General features: G+C 38.5%; 1 long non-coding RNA gene across 1 annotated transcript in view; it reads left to right on the top strand.

The window, feature by feature from the left end:
• Nucleotides 1-16826: 16826 nt before the first annotated feature.
• LOC136719209 (uncharacterized) overlaps nt 16827-23364 on the top strand; it is a 28241-nt gene continuing 21703 nt past the window's right edge. Inside the window, exon 1 of the long non-coding RNA XR_010805384.1 lies at nt 16827-16892. This is a non-coding gene — a long non-coding RNA (uncharacterized LOC136719209). The remainder of the gene's footprint in view (nt 16893-23364) is intronic.

Below are 23364 nucleotides of genomic sequence, written 5' to 3'. Positions count from 1 at the left end.
TGTGAAATACTCAGACCGGCCCGTCTGGCACCAACAACCATGCCACGCTCAAAATTGCTTAAATCACCTTTCTTTCCCATTCAGACATTCAGTTTGGAGTTCAGGAGATTGTCTTGACCAGGACCACACCCCTAAATGCATTGAAGCAACTGCCATGTGATTGGTTGGTTAGATAATTGCATTAATGAGAAATTGAACAGGTGTTCCTAATAATCCTTTAGGTGAGTGTATATATATATATATATATATATATATAATATATATATATATATATATATATATCTTATACTAACTTAACTAATATATACAGAACTGCTGTCTACAGTAGCACAAAACCTACATAGACCCCCTTCAGTTACTTGTCCTGAGATTAATCACACTTTCTTGGGGTACGTGGTTTATTCATCTCAAGGATGTTACATGACTAGGATACATAAAAGCAACAGAATTACAATTTACAAAGCAGAGAGCTAAGGTGTCAAGACCAAATAAACTGAGCAGCCTGTCTCTTCTGCACAGTATGTAAGCAACTGTCAGCGAGTAGAGGTAACCTAAAGGAAACTTGTCATTTAAATTAAATTTCACCCTTCTGTGCTGATAAAGCTGAGCATGATGTGTGATGTGCCATGTAGGGATGTTGATGCACAATATATGGTTCTGGGTTCCACTGCTGTTTAAATGTCTCTTTCCATTTTGACTTTTGAATGATGATGTCACCTGGTCAAATGAACATTCCTGTGAGTACCAGTGTAATAATGGGATGATGATTCATGAGATCTATCACATGCACACCAACCAACCCTCTTGGATCAAACCATCTCTCAGGCATAAGGAAATAATACAATTGAAGGTTACTCTGTGATGGGACTTCACACAAACTCATGGTGTAGCAGGAACATATCCCCATGCTTTAAATGGGGTGTGTATCAATCTAATAAAATACATCTGAGTTCAGGCCCCCCAAAACTTATCTTGGGACAATTGCCCTGGTAAACAACCCACCCCCCACCCCTCCAATTAACCTCTGTGTAGATGGAACGTTTAATGGGTTTTCTCAGTGCAAATTCATATCATTAGCATTGTCAAAACCTTGATGTTCACTTCAACTGTATTTAAATGTATTTTATATTATTATTATTATTATTATTATTATTATTATTATTTCTTGGCAGACGCCCTTATCCAGGGCAACATAAGTGCAAAAATACAGAGAAGTACAAGGCATCAATCATTACAAATTCAACTTAGCTAAAACATAATACATTTTACAAATTCCAATTCCAATTTACACAAGTAGAGTAAGAGACTTCCTACATCCTGGATGGTGAAAGCTAAGTGCTGTCAAGATGTAGGGTTACAGACGAGGGCTACGGGAAAGGGAGCAAGGAGGAAAACAATCAAGAACGCGAGGAGCATAATAAGCTGAAGTGCTATCTAGCAGGGATAGAGGACTAATATTACAACTGCTGTCGGAAGAGATGCGTCTTGAGTAAGCGCCGGAATGAGGTCAAGGACTCTGCTGTTTTGACTTCGGTAGGCAGGTCGTTCCACCACTGGGATGAGAAGGAGCGGGCTCTGGAGAAAGGAGAGTGGAGAGGAGGCAGAGTCAGCCTTCTGGCACTGGAGGAGCGCAGTGGTCTGGAGGGGATGTATGGAGAGACGAGTGACTGAAGGTAGCTTGGTGCAGTGTGGTCAAGACAGCGGTAGGTGAGGGTCAAAGTCTTGAACTGAATGCGTGCCACTATCGGGAGCCAGTGGAGGAAGCGGAGCAGTGGAGTAGCGTGTGCGAATCGTGGCAGAGAGAATACCAGACGAGCTGCAGAGTTCTGGATGAGCTGGAGCGGTGGGTAGTGGATGCAGGCAGGCCGGCCAGGAGGGAGTTGCAGTAGTCCAGACGGGAGAGGACCAGTGACTGGACGAGTAGCTGAGTTGAGTTGTCGGTGAGGAAGGGACGGATCCGGCGTATGTTGCTCAGGAAGAATCTGCAGGTGCGCGTCAGCGTGGTGATGTGCTGGGAGAAGGAGAGCACAGGATCGAGGGTGACTCCTAGATTTTTAGCGGAAGAAGAAGGAAAGAGTGTGGTGGATTCCAAGGGGATCGAGATGGGGAGGTCAGCAGAAGGTGAGGAAGAGTGGGGGAAAAAGAGGAGATCTGATTTGGAGAGGCTGAGCTTGAGGTGGTGCGAGTGCATCCAGGCGGAAATGGCAGACAAGCAGGAAGAGATGCGTGAGGGGATGAGAGGGTCCGAAGAGGGAAAAGACAGGAAGATCTGGGCATCATCAGCGTAGAAGTGGTAAGAGAAGCCATGGGAAGCGATGAGGGGGCCCAGGGAGCGAGTGTAGAGCGAGAACAGGAGCGGGCCCAGGACGGAGCCTTGGGGAACACCTGTGAGGAGAGGTTGGGGGGTGGATGAGGAGCCTCGCCATGTCACTTGGTAGGACCGGTCGCTGAGGTAGGAGGAGAACCAGGTGACAGCAGTCCCAGAGATCCCAAGGTCAGCGAGGCAGGAGAGGAGGATGGAGTGATCGACGGTGTCAAATGCTGTAGAGAGGTCAAGGAGGATGAGGACTGAGGAGAGGGAGGCTGCCCTAGCGCGGCTGAGGGAGTCAGTGACAGCCAGGAGAGCCGTTTCAGTGGAGTGAGCTGTGCGGAAGCCGGATTGCAGAGGATCAAGGAGTGAGTGTTGGGACAGAAAGTCAGAGAGCTGACGGTGGACCGCCCGCTCGAGAGTCTTGGAGAGGATGGGAAGTAGGGAGACAGGGCGGTAGTTCTGAGGAGAGGTGGCATCAAGGGTTGGTTTCTTGAGCAGTGGGATGACAGCAGCTTGTTTAAATGCAGAGGGGAAACAGCCAGAGAGGAGTGAGGAGTTGAGGAGGGAGGAGATGAAGGGGAGAACATCAGGAGTAGTTGCTTGGAAGAGATGAGAAGGGAGAGGGTCCAGGTCGCAAAAAACAAAAAACAAAACAAAACAGCATCATCATAAAATTCTGCAGTTACACAAGAATAACCTGTGTAGTGATTGAGTCTCATGTCATACAGTCAAGGCAATAAGAAAGTTTAAGGGAGAAACAATCCTGTAAGTGAAACACGCCACTCAGAGACACCGCTGGTCATGACTGGCTTCAATGCAGGCATTTGAAAGGTACTGCCTGTACTTTCAACATTAATTGGAAACGTTTTCAGAAATACAGATCTGTAACTTGTTTCCCGACAATTTATACTCAGATTTGTCAGCAGGTGTCACCATTATCGGTTTAAAATACATCTGCTTTACCAGAGCTGCACACAGCAGAGTGCTGGATATTAAACCACAGATTGGTGCCACATGCAGTCCTGCCTGCTTGCCTTTCCTTCAAGCATATTGTGTGTACAAATTAAGGTTCATTACACTAAAATATAAAATGGGCATGGCTCAGGAAGCCAAGCCATTCATTTTAACTGATGTTGCTGGAACAATAGTGACAATCTGCCATGACACATATTGTTGTTTTGTGGGTGTTCTTTAAAAGGCATTGTTTCATCTGGCATACATTCTGGCAATCTCTGAAGTATTTTTTAAAGTAGTGCTGCCTATATGAGAAAAACATGCAGTGTGCAAGGTACTGCATGAGTTTAGGGAGTTCTAGCTGATTCGCATTACCTCTGTACAATTACAATTCTTATAACATGCATGTAATGTAAAATTGCTATGTTATTCACAGAATAAATACGAAAGAACTGCTATGAAAATGTATGTGCAGCATATTAAAGAGTCCACATTTTTCAATAATTAACAGACCACAGACACAAAGTAAGGTGATAGCTGGATCTTGCTATGTAACTCACACTACCCTGGAAGATTCATTATTGAATAACTGTAATTGACTATGATTAGTGAATTCAAGACTGAAGTTCATGCAGTATCACCTCCACTTTTCAAACCTCAATATGATATGCACCACCTACATGGCTCTCAAAAGTATTCACCCCCCTTGGACTTTTCCACATTTCATTGTGTTACAACATGAAATCAGAATGGATTTAATCAGGTGTTTTTGCCACTGATAAACACAGAAAATGTCCATAATGTCAAAGTAAAAAATAAAATCTGCAAATTGTTCTAAATTAATTACGAATACAAAACAGAAAATAACTGAATGCATAAGTAATCACCCCTTCAGTCAATATTTGATAGAGGCACCTCTGGCAGCAATTACAGCCATGAGTCAATGTGGATAAGTCTCTACCAGCTTTGCACATCTGGACACAGCAATTTTTGCCCATTCTTCTTTGCAAAATTACTCAAGCTCCATCAAGTTTGATGGGGACCTTTGGTGAACAGTAATTTTCAACTCTTTCCACATATTCTCAATTGGATTGATGTCCGGGGTTTGACTGGGCCACTCCAGGACATTGACCTTTATGTTTTTAAGCCACTCCAGTGTGGCTTTGGCTGTATGTTTGGGGTCATTGTCCTGCTGGAAGATGAATCTTCTCCCAAGTCCCAGGTTTTCTTCCAGTATTTCTCTGTACTTTGCTGTATCCATTTTTTCCTCTATGTTTACAAGGTTTACAGGACCTTACACAGAGAAGCATCTCTATAGCATGATGCTGCCACCACCATGCTTCACGGTAGGGATGGTGTTCTCAGGATGATGTGCAGTGTTAGGCTTGCACCAAACATAGCGCTGAGCATTGTGTTCTCTCCCATAAAAGAGGCCTGATCTAGGCAGATTCACAATTGTGCCATATTCTCTCAATTTCTTAATAATGGATTTTACTGTGCTCCAGGAGATATTCAATGCCTTGGAAATGTTCTTATATCCTACTGATTGGTGCTTTTGAAGAACCTTATTCCAGATTTGCATTGAAAGTTCCTTCCTCTTCATGATGTAGTTTTTGTTAGGATTGTACTGTGGGACCTCCCACAGACAGGTGTATTTAACCTGAAATCATGTGACACACCCTAATTGCACATTTGAGATGGACTCCATTAAACTAATTACGTGAATTCTAAAGACAATTGGTTTCACCGCAGCTCAATCAGGTGTGTCATAGCAAAGGGGGTGATTACTTAGGTATTCAATATTTTCTGTTTTGTATTTTGTATTAATTTAGAACAATTTGATAATTTCTTGCTGAATGTATATGGATGAGAGGTGCACTACTAATATACATTAATTCAGATAAGTATTTCCTCAGTGTAACAAGAACTAAGTGTCTTAGGTATCACCTAAATAAGTGAATTTTGGTTGATTGTCTGAGAGTACATTTCACAGCTACATGTATGAAAATATTAATATTTATGACACTTCAAAGGGGAGATTTAAAGGTAACTAAAACATGAAACTAACCTTTAAAAATTAAATAAGGATACCATAACAACAAAAAGTAATTATGTTCTTGCTACCCAAAAAAAAGTGCAGCGAGTTACTTCATTTCTGATATTTCAGCACCATCTTCTGTTAGATAGATGTATTTTGACTGAGCAAAGCTGTTTCAAATGGAATAAAATACAAATAATTATTCCTGTAGAAAATACCTATGGAGTATGAGATTTATTTTTTATGAATTTATACAAATAAAAAAAAGACATTAAAACTTAATTAGACTTAAGATGTTAAGTCTTAATGTCAGTTCAATATAATTATTGTAAATTGAAACCTGCATTTAAAAAGCTGTGTAAATTAATTTTAAACTACTTAGACAAAGAAAAATGATACTGGCAGAACTCTGACCAAACGCTTTTACATTATTTGTCCTTACATTATTTATATGACTTCAGAAAAATCTAAATACTGAGCCATAATCCTTTATGTAGGTATGCTCACATTTAATGTCAGTTTTACATTCTCAAGCAACATCTACTGGTAAAGCCATCTAAGAGTGGGGTCTAGAAATGTCAGTGTGTCAGTGTCTGTGGGATCTGAAATTAAGTAGGTAGATTTGTGCCTGTGAGCACATGCCTTTATTAGCTGCACAAAGTTGTGCCCAAGCCACAGGGAAAAGACTTCAGCAGGAGCTTCAGTATATCAATGTCTACATTTCTGCATTAGCCTTGCAGCAAAGAAATGTTAGAGAAAAAATGTTCCAAGTCTTACATTTTGAAATAACATGAAAGGTGTAGAAAGTCACCATTGCAATGAATCGAAAATGCACAGCAACAGAATAATCATGCAATCAATAATTAGAGAGAGGGGTTTGTGTTAATGAAATTGGCAAATACATAAATACATGTATAGTCTACTGTTCATATTCAGACAGTCTACATTACTTAATTCAGATGTATCCCACTGTAGGCATATCCTGACTTCAAGCTTAACTATTTTCAGAATCTGCTGTCCTGCGAGTGACACTCCATTGAAATGTATTTCATGCGGCTTTTTAATTTTTACCATACATTGAGAAATATAAGTAGGGCAGCAGGCTGCTTTTTAGGATAGAAAAAAATTATATTAAATTATCTTCCCACTTTATTTTCCAGATCGAAACAGGAAATTTAGTTTATGCACAGACAGTGAAATTCATAAACAAACAAACAAACAAACATGACAGAAGATGGGAAAAATACACGAATAACGATTGTATGTGGCTATGAATTAATAGAGGGGACTTGGTGCCCTCTAGTGTTTAAATGGGATAGTCAGTCCTATTTGAAAACATCCATAGAATTCAAACCGAATCTGATTACAATATGTTACAGTGGGATACAGATAACAATATTTCACATTGTATAAAACACATTCTTCATTTGGGGGCCGAGTCAAAATCAAATTAACATGAAAAGTATTCAAACTGAAATTAACTTCAGTGTCTGCATAATTAAATTTGTAACACTATTACCCTGATATAGTAAGTATCAGATTATGTATTTTTTGTTTGCCCTCCTGCTCAAATGCCTGTGCAGTACAAGATACCATGACGGGAGTAACAGAGGAGTTTTCTAAGGGATGGCTGACCATGACTGCACAGGTCGTGGCTACAGAAAGTCTGATGCAGTATTCCACGCAAGTCCCAATTCAAGAACACTCAACAGATCTGACACAATGTGCGACTGATTGCATGACTCACACTGCCCTCAATACGGGGCGATTTAAGCAGGTAAGTGTCTGGGGGCCAACATCACATGAAGGGGAAAAAAACACATCAGAAATTTGTTAGAAGACCTTAGGGAACTGATGTCTCATAGTTTCAGGGATTAAGAATCATCACACATTCATGTGCATAAGATGATTGTCTTTCCCCAAAGCCTTCAAGGTTTTAACCTAAGGAGCTTTTTTCCCCAAGAGGCATTGATATAACAGTATGAATAAGCTCCTTAATTTTTAACCATTTGGTACATCACACTATTATCTCCATCAAGCTGCACTTCTGGGCAGAACAGAAAAACCCACTGTGATAACAGGGAAACTTCAGGCAGGGGACTGTATAATTATAATAACCTAACACGCAAACAGACCAATATAAATAGACTCTGTGTCACAATAATAGAGTAACTCAGGTTCAAATTAAGAGGCCTTTAACTCACATGCCAATATCAAATTACAAGTGCATCACTCCGCTTAATAGAAAGAAACCTGCAAGTATTGGTTTTGGGATGTGCAGTTGGATGTAGAGTTGATGAAAATTCAGATCGAGGCCTTAATCAAAGAAAAAGTGCAATGCACAAAAAAGTACAGCACTTATACACAGTTTACCATAGTAAGCAGCTTACTTTGCTATTTTGTGAAAAATATCTATGAGACAGTTTTGCTTAAAAACAATACAAAATAAAACCAAATCCTCTCTGTATTATAACTGTAATAAGAAATCATCTCTAGTAAATACAGAGATGTGGAGCTGAAACGCAGTCCTATTAAACATACAATGCTAGTTCTGGGAAATTCTAATGACAATAATTTCATTTGACAAATGACAGCTCTAATGACATAGTGATATCAGAATGGGGATTTGGATACATTGTTTTTTCATGTTTTTATTTCTAAGCTTAATCAAAGTGCAAAACCCCTGAATATGATCAGCTGCCACAGTACACCAAACAGCCATATATTCTGAGAAAATAAAAATCTCTCAGATCATTTAAAATAACGTGATCAATAGGAGCACCTCTTTACTCAGTTTTCTTAGGCTCTCTGACATGAAAAAGATAACAGGAAACATGGCAGAGCATCCCATTTACTGGTGGCATGAAGTTGTACTAAATATTTAATGGATTCTGAATTGCCTTTTATAATATGTAGGACATCTGAATTGATCTGAATGTGGATTGTGTACCCAATAGCAACATAGCTCAATATCAAAATCACAATTAATAATTAATCCTTCAAAAGAGCATAGAGAAAGCATCTGCATCTTCACAGAAACAAAGTACAGACTTGATGACATGGATCTATCTGGAGGAATACAAAAAAGATTGTTAAACCACCAGGAAAAACTACACTTTATGCTTTAAGCACCACCCATCCTCCTATTGTAGTTAGGCATAGGAAAACAGCTCTAATACACAAATATATCATTGCAATTTATTAAAAAAAAAAAAAAATTGCAACAAGTTACTTTTGATTAACAATAAAAAAAAGCTCAACTTCCTGGTTACAGGAGGGTTTTAATGTCCTATTCTCTGTAGTAGCTTCTAAATAGGGGGCTAGGGATATGAAAGCCTGTTTCTTTTTCTGCCTTCCTCCTAGCTAATATAATCCCCTTCAGCTCCTAACACGGATTAAAAATGACATGTTTGACGAGTCTAAAGGCAGAACTTGTCTGTGTGTGATGTGTGTGTGATGAAGGCACACGTGGAATATATCCGTGCTGGTGGATAAGGTGCTGTCTTTGATGTTGTTTGTCAGAAGGTGCTTCGCTATAGTACTTCAGCGTCTTCAGGAACCACAATGACATTTCTAAATCATTTTCTTTATTCAAAAGATTAATTGCTCCCTTTCAGCGTAATTATGTCTGGCCCCCACGGAAAAGGCAATGTAGTAGGAAGTGGTCATGGGCCACATTTCAAGTCATGGTATACCTGAAAGTTCATTCCTAAAATACACAGCCACTTGGTGATTGGTAATCATGATTTTGAGTATTCAATGACAAGCTGTGGAACACCTATTTATATAATAATCTAATCAAATTCATAATAATAATCTATATTTCTAGACAAAATGGATAGTGGTTTGTTTGATTGTTGTGTTGTTATTTGCAATTTACTTTTTGTGGTCTTTGTTATCATACAGTGGGAGTCAGTTAATCGAGGCAATAGCAGCTGTGACCTGGGGGGGTTCAGAGGGGCTTAGCCTTCAAACGTCCAGCAGGAGGGCTGTAAGTCAGGACTCAGCACTGAGAAAAGGAGTCCCAGTGGCCATGATAAACTGACCAGAGCAACCCCAGGAGAGGATTACAGACACTTGAAGGGTTCTCCCCAAACAGTGGATCAACGCTGTGATGCCATGCTCTCTGAAGTGGAGCACACAGATGTGAAATGAAAAATTAGCTTTTGAGGTAGTGTATTCCTCCTCCCCATAATACATGATCTAGTTAGTTGTGACAGTACCTCACAAACACAGTATAAAACCCCCCTTTTGCAGATAGGAAAATCCTGTGGGCATCGTATTCCTGGCACACAGTAACATGTAAAATGTTACATTAGCTCATATGAAAAAAATATATAGTGCTCAGTGTGCCGTCTATTATGGCCCAGTGGTGTCAAGGAACTCAGAGCCGCAGCTTCACTACAGATGTTTCTGCAATGGTCCAACAGTTGACAAGACTTGGTAACAACTTGTTATAAAAACACTTTGTGTAACAGGAGGTCTGCACTATTGTCATGTCAGTTAGGGGACTTTACTTGAGACAAACTGAGTACAAACTCCAAACTGAGGTATGAAAACGAGAAACTGGTGTAAGTAATCTCTTAAGAAATTAATAAGTAAAATAAAACAAATCTCAATAAAGCCATTTGACCATTCAAATTATTTTTGATGTATTTCAATGTGCAATTTGTTTTAATGTATTTAGGTCACTTTTTTGTCCATGCTGTGAATTTAAATTGTATCATTATATTGTATGAGCAGGATAGTAGTTTTATGAATCAGCATTAGTATTTCAGGAACTATAATATAACCCGGTTGTTAAAATAAGAATAGTGCCATCAGTCTTATGAATGTAGCCATTTTTTTTTTTTTTATTCCTCTAAAGCTTTAAAAATATACCAGCATCAAATGTAATCTATATCTTAAATGAGGGATGTCTGATAGCAGGGCCTGGTGCAATATTCTGTCTCTAGAAAGTAATTTATGTTACCAATCAACTTCTCATTTGTCAACTATCACTCTTAATTTGAATGACTGCAGGAAGCCAGGATGTAGGCCTCTGGGGTTTTGACATATGTTGTTTGTTATTTTGATTGCAATTAGCTAGATGTGTCTGAGTAATAAGTAATGGTGGAACACGGCCATCTCAATATGCCCATTCTTCCACAAAAACACCTTTCAGATCCACCTGCTACAAAACTCAGACATTATTAACCATCCTCTGCCACTGCGCTAGGGCATCCACTCCATTGAAGATGTCATTACCTCACCGAAAGAAGCAATTTCCATTATGATGCTGCAAACTACAGAGAATGGTCTTATAAATTAGAATTAGGGACCGGGGAATTTAGTCAAATACTGTTGAATGTATGAGAGTTAAGGGGCCAAAAAAGGAGGTATTTGGTGATGAGGGAAATTGAAGAGAATCAAATGACCCAATATTGTACTTTAGCTACTGACAGTTTAAAACTCAGTTGTAATGAGTGTGTTTACAATGGGGATGTTTTTTGTGCAGTCTATATTCATTTAAAGAGGAGAATTGCTGCAGTACAGGGTTTGACTTGGTTAAGTCCTATGAAATCACTGAACGAGTGCAATTTTAGAAATCTCCGTGTCATTGCTTACTTTACAAACAAGTAAGACATTGCGGTAAAGATGGGATTAATTGGCTAACATACAGATGTACTCACATCCTGACGCCTCCATTCTGACTCATTCCCACCAATGCCCACACCGCGGAGGGGAGAGTGAAACAGATGGATTGCTAACGACCAGACAAGACCCTCTGAGGGAAGGGAGGGGAGGGATCTAGACCAGTCACAGAACAGAGCAAGCATGTGATTTATTCACTAGGACAAAAAAAAATCTATTTTGAAAGAAAACTGTAATTAAAATGGGTCCTGCGGTATGTGTAGTAGAATAGAGTATGTGCAGCTCTAATTGCTAACAGGGCTGATCAGAAACATCTTACCACGTCCTTTGAGATGAATATTATATTTCATTAAGACAGTACAAGAAAGGAGAAATATAACAAAACAATATAAGACACACTGAAAACGGGTTTGGTTTTAATGGGCATTTCACTTCAAATATTCAGTGAGAATGATTAGAAAAATCGAGATGACTTTTGAAATATTTAGAGCTTTTGCAAATTTAGTGCCAGACAATCCAACTGAAGTTTATAATCTCTTCCTATGCTTGGCAGGAATCTCTTCTAAGATGCTATTTCTGATTCTCCCTCATGCAAGCACACACTTTGACACAGGACACAAAGGATTTATGGCCTGTGCTATTTCCTATTTTGTCTCTTTGATAATCTGATTCATATTGAAATGAAGCTGTAAGCATGCATTGATTTCTAAAAGGTAAACTACAGTGGAATCCCAAGCTGCAGTGTATGTTTTATCAAGCGCAAAGACAGCCTAGTACCCAAGGGGTTAAATGACCCGCTTTACGGGAACGCCATGCCAATTGCTTTCCTCTCTCATTTCCTTGAAGGGTGAGCAAACACTCTTTGCATATTTCCTGCAGGTGCTTCTCAGTCACCCTCTTGTGCTCAATTGCTTCTCAGGTCGCGTGTCCAGCTGCTGTTGACTTTTAAAATTAAAATGCAGCGATTGCGAGAGCTCGCACCAGAGCTGAATACTTCATTATTAATTGTCCTATATTTCACATCAAAGGCACAGATGCCAATAACCCGCTCTGGCCCCTAAATGCTAAATTATTATTATTAAAGTGTGATTGACATCTCTGGTTATTAATTATAATCTTGTGCACATATGCATCATGATTGCTGAAAATAATCAGCTTTGTCTGCCAAACTGGCAACATACAGAAGCTAATTTGGTCTGACATAGTATCAAAGGAGGCTCCTCAAACCCCACTGTGCAATCTATAGCTCGTGTGTTGCTCTAACATTGGGAACTTCGGAAAGGTTGTATTTGTCCTAAAGAGGCTAAAGTGGAGTCCCTGTCTGACCCATTGCACATTTCCAGGATGTTAGTTAACTCATTCTAATAGGTATCATTTCTTTGCAAGGCTTCTGTAATTTCTAGCTCTTATTTTGAGACAAAGCTCATTTCATCTCCACATTCATCCCCCTGATTATGGAAGCGGGATTTGAAATCTAGCCAAATGAGAATGGAAGCGACTAGACTGTTGGTGCAAGTGTCGGAGGAAATGTGTTAATTATTTGCATGCACCCGGTACTGCAGTATGAGTAATCATTTTGAAGGTAGGAGAAGAACAATGGCAAGTCAAAATTTAAAACATAAAATAAAATATATATATACATTATACCAATGAATGTCAAAGTATACTTGAAATTATAACTTATAACCTAAATAATGATGACAAAGCCCTTACTTAATGGGTCGTCTACAATAAAGGACATCTGTGTTTTAATTAAGTAAATGTCTTACCGTGTCGGTTACATTATCTCTATCTGCTTAAACAGTTTCTAAACAACATTCTCTGGTACATAATATTAATACAATTCACAACGGTATTTAGTTCTCTTCTGAGGTTTCTCGGTAGCCACGGTTCAACAGAAAGTCAAAACATCTAAGATTATCTGAATGTAATTGTAAACGGTAGTGACAGAGCAGCTTGGAAGTTTGCAGCAGATGACATGTGCTCTTAGTCAACAAAACTGTGAAAACCTGCATTGTGTCTGATCTGCACTTCATGTTTGTTTGGGCAGGGTGGCAGATCGACAATCTCCCAAACTCTAATGCCATATGCAAGGCTTCCAGTACCTATAACGCAAATGCTAAAGGAAACCAACTATGACAGGCTGATACAGCAAAAATACTTCCAGTTCTTTGGGTCAGTCGGTTTGAGTTAATGTAAAAAAAGGAGACAGGAAAAAGTCTAGTGCGCTTAGCAAATTAGTCGGTAATGTGCTGGAGTTTGCAAATGTGAAATGTACTGATGGAAATCTGTAGAAATAAAGAAATGGTAGCATTTACCGTATTTTCTCCAGACTGCTTTATGTCGTGAATCACAAACAAGGGATTATGTAACAGGCAATACATAGGTAGTAGGTATAATATTTAAAAGAACAATATAAATGACTGTTGAAGGAGATCTCCACAGAGCCAGTTGCTAAAGTGTGATAGTTGATTGCAGTTACAAAGTCTAGAACATCCATCCATCTGTTTGTTATCAATAACCCCTTCATCCAGTAGTGTCTCTGTGAGACGGAGTCTAGAACATGTTACATGTAAATATTCACTTGTTTTATTATATGCCTGTAAGACATTATTAAATGTACACATACAAAAAGTACTATTTTCAAAGTGAATGTTAATAAAAAGATATGTGTCTATAAAAAAATGTATTTGTTAATCTTATGAAACTGATTAACAACACAATTGTATGTGTGTGTGTGTGTGTGTGTCTAAGTGGACTAATGTTGTTTTTAACAAAATGCATCCACATAACATAAAGCATTTCCGATGTTCGTCTGCTCTTGTCATTCTTAACCATTTCCTTTTATAATAAAAAGATAACTTACTGTTGGTTTTCAAAGGGTGACAGACTGATACTTCATCATATTTTCACATGTTAAAGCCTCAAGGCAACAAAGAGGCTATATACCACAAATCTTATGAGTGCTATAATATCACAGTCATTTAGGACCCAAAAGTGTATGGCTTGATAGTGTTTGGTCTTATTCAATCTTTCAATAGCGTTTTAATACACTTAAGAGACTCACATAAAGTTTAGTCTTTTTGACTTTTATAGCCATATATAACAAATACTATCTCTATTAAATACATGTCTGCAGAATTCAAATTAGCTCCATGTAGCAACATTTTAAAGCTTCAAGACAGGTTTATAAACAGCAATGCTTTTACTCCAGTGACTCATCGACAACATGGATAACAATAAAAAGATAATTTCAAAAACCTCATCCCTGGATCATGATTTGTAATTCATAGTAACCAGCTGAAATACTTAAATCCCCAAATGCACCTGAGTAATTTATAGTGCTTAAACGGTAAAACATTTAGCTAAATCTTTACACATTTCCATTTTGACTGTTAGAAAAATAAATACATGTATATATTTAATGCTGAAAATTCATATATTTTTTGCTGTCATTTGATTGACAAAATTAAGCAGTTTAATGCCTAGCTAAGAAAAAAATGTGCCTTATGTAAGAACATGTAGGCTCTCTTGGTACTGTAAAATCCTCAAAAACAAATTTAATGACAAAAAGGATTAACTGGGGCTTAACATACATGACATCAGCAGATACTCAGCACAAGCGCTGTGATGCTTCACCAGAACACATTACACACAAATACTAATATAAACATTGGTATAAACAATAAGTATGTGGCAGGGTACAAATTTTAGGTATGATCCAGTAAATAGCAAACAAATAGAAAATGGACAGTTCTTGCTGCAGAAGTTGCAAATGAGCAAGAGGACTGTGCACATTTTGCCGGATAGTGAAACTTATTATGTATTATTAATAAGGTTACAGGCACTGAAAGTTTTTAAGACACCAGTGTTGTGAATCAAATCTCCAATGACTGGGGATTAAAGATTAGTCCTGTCTAACCCATACATACATATTTCTTTATGTTCTTTAAAGAAGTGGCCATTTGTACTGGTCCAAGATTGGTATCATTAAGACATCACATACAGTAGGCTATAACATGGCAAATTAAAATGTAATAAAATACTTTTTTCCCCTTATTTGAGGGCTTCACTATCCATTTCAAAGGCATTCCTCTGAGAATGTTCTGTTAAATATGGATTCATAGAAATAAAAGAAGCATATTGTACTCTAGTGTGCCATTCATTCCACTTGTCTCCCTAAGTGCGTACAAAACCCAAACTACAGTTGAGATGCAGCAGGAGGAAAACAATAACACAATACATTTTCTCCACAGTATGCCTTCACTTCACTTATTTAACATAATAAAGAGAGGGAAAAAAGGAAAGAAAAAAAGACACCAGGTGAGAAATCTTAACATCCACGAATGCTATTCCCCACCAGGGGGCAGTAACACTCCATCTCTGCCCGATTCCGGTACCACGATCAAGACACACGATTCTAGCAGTTTCTTTTTTAACCCCCAGTTACCCTCCCCCATTCTCGTAGCACTTTCCAAATGGTACTGTGATGCTAAACAGGGCTAAATAAATGGTAGTATTATTTCAAACGGGGGGGAAAAAAAAACGGAAGGTCAGTTTAACATGCTGTAGTTAAGAGTATGTCGATGATGACTTAGAGAGGTCCCTGCCATCAAACGATAAGACACAGAACAGTAGCTACGAAGGAGAGGAAAATATCCTTGACTGACATCAGAGTTGTTTTACTCATCAGACTACCATGCCAGAATTCCCCTGTCCTTTGTAAGATACTGATACAGAGTAGATACTGACTATACTTATTTATGTGCTTATATATGAATTTCATGAATGAATGTGATCCAATTGATTCCTCTCATTGTGACCTGACCTCTCCCTGTTCTTGACCCAGTCTAGTCAATCCCCTACAGACACAGACCACAGACATCCACAGGGCTGTGCATATCTGTAAGCAAGGCCTAACGCTGGGTTGTCTGGAGAACTTTTAGCTCATATTCACTTGGCCTAAGCAGGTCAATTCATGTTGTAATAATTTCTACTTTTACTGTAGTTACTGAATTTACGGATATAAAGAGTGTTTACTATATGCTTTAGAAACAAAAAGTGAATTGCTGTCCACATTGTTGTGTGTACGGAACAGTTTGAGTCACTGTTCCCAGAGAATTACTATTTCTAGCGTCTTTCACCCACGGATATTTGAAGTGGTATCATTTTCTTCCTTTTTTCTTTTTTAAAGTTGTTTAATTTGGACAACTTACAACCTACACTCAGTCTGAGACACACCACTTCAAAATAAAAAAGAATTGAAAGCACTGCTGAATTGCTTGTTCTCCGTCTCTGACTGACTCACGAAAAAACAGAAGCATACACAAATAGCATAGTCACTAGAAATAGTATGAACCATGACATTGGTACAATGAGTAAAACAATTTGTTCATTTGGGGAATATGTTTATATCAGACTTCTTCACACAGACAACTTTTCGCTGATTAAATACACAATGTAAAAAAGCTTGACAGTGACAAAACAATTTGTTTAATGCACAAGGTTTAGACTTGTTATATATTTTTTTGCTAGTAAGCATGGCAAGACATATTCTTATTCGCAAACAACATACTTTTCTTGGCCTCCATAATACTGACATTTAACACGTACGTACACTGAAAATAAAAATAAAAAACATATGCCGCTTAAGCAGCGCATGGGTTTTGGCAGCACATGGTGTTCGAATTGCTTGAAATGAAAAAAAAAAATGGAAATCTTATCCCCTGAGAAAAAGACTAATAGCCATTTTTGCAGAACGCGTGCAATCTTGCCTAAACGTTCAAAGAGGAGTGTGTCTAATTTGCCTGTGCATTTTTCCATTGTACTCTCTCTCTCTCTCTCTCTCTCTCTCTCTCTCTCTCTCTCTCTCTCTCTCTCTCTCAAAATGCAGAGATGTGTCCAAGGACAGCTTGCAGAGCTTGGTCAAATACACGGAGAAGATCTGCATATTCAGTAAGTCATAAATCTTCTATTACCTTAGTTATGCATATGTGACTCCTGACCCTTATTTTTCCCTGGTGGTGGCACTTCAGGAGACAATGCAGGCCCACAGTACACACAGTGTTCCTCCCAGGTAATATTTCATGGCTTTCTCCAGATTCTACCACCAGATCGAGGGTTCTGAATTACTGTCTGCGAGGAGAGTTTAGGCATAATTGTCTTAAATGGTCTAATTTGAAGAAAATTAGTTGTAAAATTCCCTGAGCTGTTTTGTTAGTATAATGCTGTCTATATGCACTGTGTCATATTATACACTTTTTGTATATTCATTTACAGAAGAATGTAAAACGTGCATAACACAATTAAGCAGAGTTTGGATTTAATCACCTATAATAAAGAGAAAGAAGTCTAATGCTACTGCTTTGATGCTTACCTCACAGCGCATGACTTATACTGGGTTCAGTTAACACATTACTGGATGGATTTTGCTTTACCTACATGTTTTCAGTTGAAGCCATCTACAAGATAGTATGTCAACACTGGTCTCTGACGGCTGATATCTAACCATCTGCCTCAAATGTATCACATTGTTGACTGAGCCACAGGGCAAGAGTTTGTAATGCTTTTCATGCTTGAGTTCATATTAAAGTTAGTGGCATTTAAAAAAAAAAATGTAGTCATCCAAAATTGTTTACAGGAAGTGAAGCATCAATTAGGATCTCACAATACAAAAAAAAACAAGCCGTCTGCCAGCCTCCTACAGCTTAAGCTTTATTTCAGTACTTAAGGCAGCTTTGCTGTAAATGGATGATATAATAAAGGAAGGAAACAAATCTCACAAAAAAAAGAATAACCAAAAGAAAAAGCAATAAGTCCATCACAAAGAAGCGTTGTGATTGTTATTATTTTATAAAAACTTCAATACGTTAATAGCTTCTCGAAAGTAAATGCAATGGGGCTGCAGTGATGCTTCCGGTTTACTGTGTCAGTGCGGGCTCAGGCACATCTGATTGTGAGGTTAAACTCATCTGTGGCAGGCTGTAAATCTTGAATAGGGAACGCTCTCCTGTTATTGTTTGTTTGTTTTTATGCAATGGTCAAAGGAGTCTTAAAACACCTCCTCATAAAGTTTATTGTGTGAATAAAAACTTGATTATGCACATCAGCCCTCCTACACGAGATGGGTGAATGGCTAGCATGCCAAGGTGATGACAACAGATCAGGGAAGAAAGTAAGTATGCCCTAAAATACATTAAAAAGAACCATTTTCTGTTTCACTACTTTGCAAGGATGATCTAGCTGACATTGAAAGAAAAAGGACATCTGAATGCTCCAAGGTGTATTCTAGTAGATCAACAGTACTTATGTATTCATGTATTTGAAATCTTTATTACTATGATTACTCATAAAGTTTTTTTTTAAGTGTTATTGATCCTTATTGCATCTGGTGTTTTCCGATCACCAGGGCAGCTAACCTCAGGGAGTTTAAGAAAGCTGTTCATCCTGTGAATTAACTACAGGGAGTTGAATAATTAACAAACATCACAGAAGCAAAACTACAAAGATGTAATACTAAGACTGGCATGTCTATTTACACAGTGTCGATTTGCTATAGATTTATTGCCCTACTGGTCAGTATCAACTTCACTAATGCCTTCTTCGAATCACCATATGGATCGCATACATTCTTCACCGTGCAATACAGCGTACACTTGTTTTGTATCAGTTTAACTGCTAAGAAAACAACAAAAATGAATCAGTCGTAGGCTAGACAGCTGATGAACTTGCAGAGTCTGGGATTGCATCATTAAAAGAGCTCCAGCATCAGTATTACAAAATACATGTAAAACTGAATAGTAATAAGATTATTTCTGTGCAGCTGGTATGTTTGTTGATTCAGATATCCCTATCCTAAAGTGTGATAATCAGCATTTGGGAAACATGGCACTAAATGTTTTACAGGAACTTTCTAATGCTCATCCTGAGTTTAGAGTATGAACCGTAACCCTCACTCCATCTTTACCATTCTAATATTTGGCAGTTTATTTGGATGCTTTATTCTCAGTGTATGTACTGAGTTGTCGTTATGTTAATGCAGTCATGCATATTGTCCTCTGTGGCAATGCAGACGCACATCAAAACCTGTTCATTTGATGTCATATGTAAAACTGATTGACGGTTTGCCTACATAGTTCCATAAATGTGCTGTACAGAAGCAATACATCCTGCACCTTGTTGTCTGTTTTTGAGCCAACCACAAAGGATTCTTAAGTTGGGCCCAGAAGGCCTGTATACAATCCATCAGTGCTTCATTGCAGCTTGAAATTACAGAAAGACTATTTCTGTGGTTTATGACAAGAAGGCCACCCTCCCCTCTATTGTAGATAAAGGTTTTGAATTGTTTTTAGATTGTCCATAACACAACATAAACTACAGATTATATTGACGTTAAAAATGCAAGTTGTAAAGGTATGTTTTGGTATGAATGCAGTATATGCATATGAGATTTATTACACTGCTACTGTTCTGTATTATATCTGAACTGAATGTTATCATTATTGTTGTTCCACATTATACTTTCATTTAACTTTTAACAAGGGTTAGGTTCGCTAGAGGCAGTGTGTACTAGAAAGTGCAGGGTTAACCATTAAAATGAATGATGTAACACTTCTGTCCAACATAGGCCATTCCCTTTAAAAAAGTGTGACTGCAGGATACAATGAGTTTTCAAATCAAGCCAGAAGTTTATTCTCACTCTCTCTCTCTCGCTCGCTCTCTCTCTCTCCTTCTCTATCCATCTCGATCTCTCATATGTTAGTGACAAAAAGTTAGAACTTCATGGGGCACAAGCAAGAGGCATGACTTTGACATTACTTTAAACTTGATACAAGATCTCACTGGAAGAAAACACACACACACACACACACACACTTCACCTCTCTGGGATGGGAGGGTTATTGGAGATGGAGAGAAGGAAAAATAAATTCCTTAGATAGGTGCTCAGTGGTAGAGTAGCGCTTGATCAAAATTAATTGCTTTGGTGCAATATGAACCACATCATAAATACCGTGTTGAAGTCCGGGGAGTAGGGAGGCATTTACAGCTCTATATGCACTGCATCATTTAACTGTGGGTAAAACACACTGTGACAGAAGCTCTCTTCATTAATAATTTACTCGGCAGTATATGCTGAGCTTTGCCAATAATGCCAGGGGAGCAGCCACGTTCCCAGTTTTAATGACACGAGCGGGGGGGCCTTGGTGGGGCCCCTCTGCATCAGCATTCACGGCACATCTGGAAATGTCAGTGGATGATGATATCAAGGACTGAGCCGACAGGACAAAGGGGAGAAGAAAGTGGTGTAACTCCTCTTTTTATTATGTACAGCGGAAGACATGAGGAAAGGCAGTTTTTCATTTATTCAATTAGTCACGGCTAACAATCTGCTATTGGATGGGAATTGATAGGGGCTGGAGAACTTTTCTCTCCAGGTATCTCATTCTTTTTTTTTTTTTTACCCTTAATAAAAAAAAAGAAAGCACACAAGGAGAAGAGAGAGAAAGAGTGAGAAAGACGGGGGAAGGAAAAGAGCCCATTGCTCAAGGCTAATAACAGACAGCCAGCCCTGGGATAACCTTGACATACTCCATTTACCAACAGCCCAGCATGGGGTAAAGGGAGAGCTATGCGGTTTAAGGTGTCCACATCTTACCAGCCTCTCCCAAAGACTCTAGCGTCCTCGATATAACTGTTACAAGCAAAGTAAGTGAGCTGATTCCTCAATTGCCACATTTACTTTAAATCTTACCTTGTGTAACATATAGCGTAGCATTTCAGGACAAACTGAACTGATTGCACACTGCTAACCTGCTCCATTCAATAGTTCACTGGTGCCCAAGGCATGAGTGGAAGACCACATCCAATAAGAGGAACTATGGCACACAGCTATTTTGCAGAAGATTTGTATTGACTACTATTTAGTGAAGACTGTCCAGGTATCTCCCAGAATGCACTGCACTGGGATCTCAAATATCTACAGGACAGCAGCTGTGGCCCTCTTCCGAAACCGGACAGAAACAGAAAACCTCATCTTGAATAGTGCCTGAAGCCCTTAACTTTTTCCGGCAGAACAGTAGAAAAATAAATTAATGCAGTTTACACTATTTGCAGGCTGAGAGTGGCACTCACCATATGGACATATTAGGTTTAAGTACATTCAAGATGGAAAACAGCACTCTTTTACAGGAGAGATGGGGGTGGGGGGGGTCGTCTGGCATCATAAACTATATTAACTATATTAACAGTCTATGTCAGCATTTTGTTATAGCTTGAAGTGTAGTGTTTATAAAATTAAAAAGTTTTTGTTGTTTTTTTATTATACTGTCTAGGATAATACTGAAAGTTGTGTACCTCTGGCTGATCCTCACATAAGACTATTTCCAGTGTCAAGGTCCATCATTCTGAGTGACATTTAGAGGTTTTAAATATAGCCTGGCTATAAAATCATCTAATCTATAATGTGTGGGATGAGAAAAGACCCTTCCTCCTCTAAACCTTTAAATACATGGCTTGCCAGGTTTAAAACACATAAAGCGAGGGCCTGCGCAAGATTTACTCTGGACCTGTCTCTCCCCTTTGACAGGCTGTCTACCGCCTGGCCTGGAGTGTGTTCTCTGCCAAACCAGCATCTATATTTATAATTTTGCTCTTTCTGCTAATCCTTAACACTCCATTTTAGTCATTTTTGTTAAAGCTACTGAGAGTCCACTAAAGCCAAACCTTTTCCGAAGGGTCTCTCTACACAACTTTTGAGAATAGCTTTGATACAAAAGCATTGTGTTAAGTATAAATGCAGTACCATCTTGTGAAAAGTTTGTACAGAGAGTGAAAAGTGGTAGATTTACGATTTTAACATCCTTTTCATTTTTCAAATTTACAAAAATAAAACAGTTCAGAGTGTGGAAACAGAAACATTTCCATTCACTACACAAGTGTTCATTCCCAGCCTCCTTGTGCATCTTGCAACATTATATTATATTGTCAATAATACCATAATCAGCATTAAATAGATCAGAGAAAGAATGAAAGAGTCTTATTAATGAAAACGTTTTAATTCAGTTTCAGTTTCCAACCTACAAAGGGGAGAGGGTTAAAGCAGGATCAAGTCAGGCTGTTTAAAAAAAAAAAAAGAAAAAAAAGAAATCCCAGTTGTAATCCTGTCGCTTTGCATAACTTTCAGGTATGTTTTGTATGGTAACTCATAACTCTTTTTGATATTAAATCCTTATGTGTACAGACATGCCCGTAATGTATTAGCTGGCCCAGGTTCCAGCTTCATCTGGTTGAGGCCAGACCCCAAAATGTCTGGAATGTGACAAGATAGCATTAGCCTGCCAACTTCATTCTACGAACAAATTTATTTTCTCCTCTTAGACGGATGATAAAAATGTCATGGCATGATGCTTTAGCAGGCCCAAGAGCTGCCCACCTACAGCTGCGGGGCTTGAGTTGGACAATGAGCCAAGAACGCCATAAGGAAAGCAGGCGGTAACCTTCGCCACCTCCGCTCTATCTGCACTGCTCATTCTTCTGCTAAATGATGCAATGTGACGCCCTCGGGGAGCCCAAGTCTGATCTTGTTTTTTATTTCCTTTCTCCCCTCAACTAAAGCAGGATGAATCTCGTGAATTTTTCATGAAACTGATAATATCATTGTACACAAGATAATGGCATTCAAACACATCCATCTGCTTGTTAGCTTTGACTACATCTATAGCAAATCTCCTGAAATATTATACACACAAAACTGATTTGCTTTTATTACATACTAAAATATGCTCAGAAAAAAAAGGAAAACAAGAACAACAACAAAACCACATTATCACCCCACTTATGAGCTACTGCAGTGTGTGTGTGTGTGTGTGTGTGTGTGTGGTGGGGGGGCATATGGGGTGGTTTCACTATATAGAAAACAGGGAATTTCACTCATTTTGGGAAAAAATGGGAGGGGGGTAAGTTTTCAAGGTATAAATGTTGTATTGATGGTTTTGACTATTATATTTCCCCTGTCATAAAATTCAACTGTCCCTAAAATAATCAATCAGCACCTTTAAGGAATTCCACCAACCCCTGCTTATATATGAACACACATATGCATAAACAAATACACACAAAGTAGCCATCTGTATAACTTTGTAGCCATCGGTATAACTTATTTATTATTAATGAGATATTGATAAAATCTTTAATAAAATCCAATATATATAACACAGAAAATGTGTGTGTGTGAATTAATTACTGGACAGTGTAATTTGTATATAAGCCACAATTCCAGTGATCTTTACCTGTCAGGTGTAACACATAACATGTTCAGTTAATATACATATTCTCATATTATGAATTATCTCTGTGATATATGCTCTTGATTGAGGCTTTTAACCATTTTTACCTAAGGATCTACAGGAGCCACAACTCAAAGATTGAA

The sequence above is a fragment of the Amia ocellicauda genome, chromosome 23, assembly GCF_036373705.1.
Source record: "Amia ocellicauda isolate fAmiCal2 chromosome 23, fAmiCal2.hap1, whole genome shotgun sequence".
Classification (NCBI taxonomy): domain Eukaryota; kingdom Metazoa; phylum Chordata; class Actinopteri; order Amiiformes; family Amiidae; genus Amia; species Amia ocellicauda.
The sequence above is the reverse complement of the archived record's forward strand: the minus strand, read 5'-3'. Positions and strand labels throughout refer to the sequence as shown.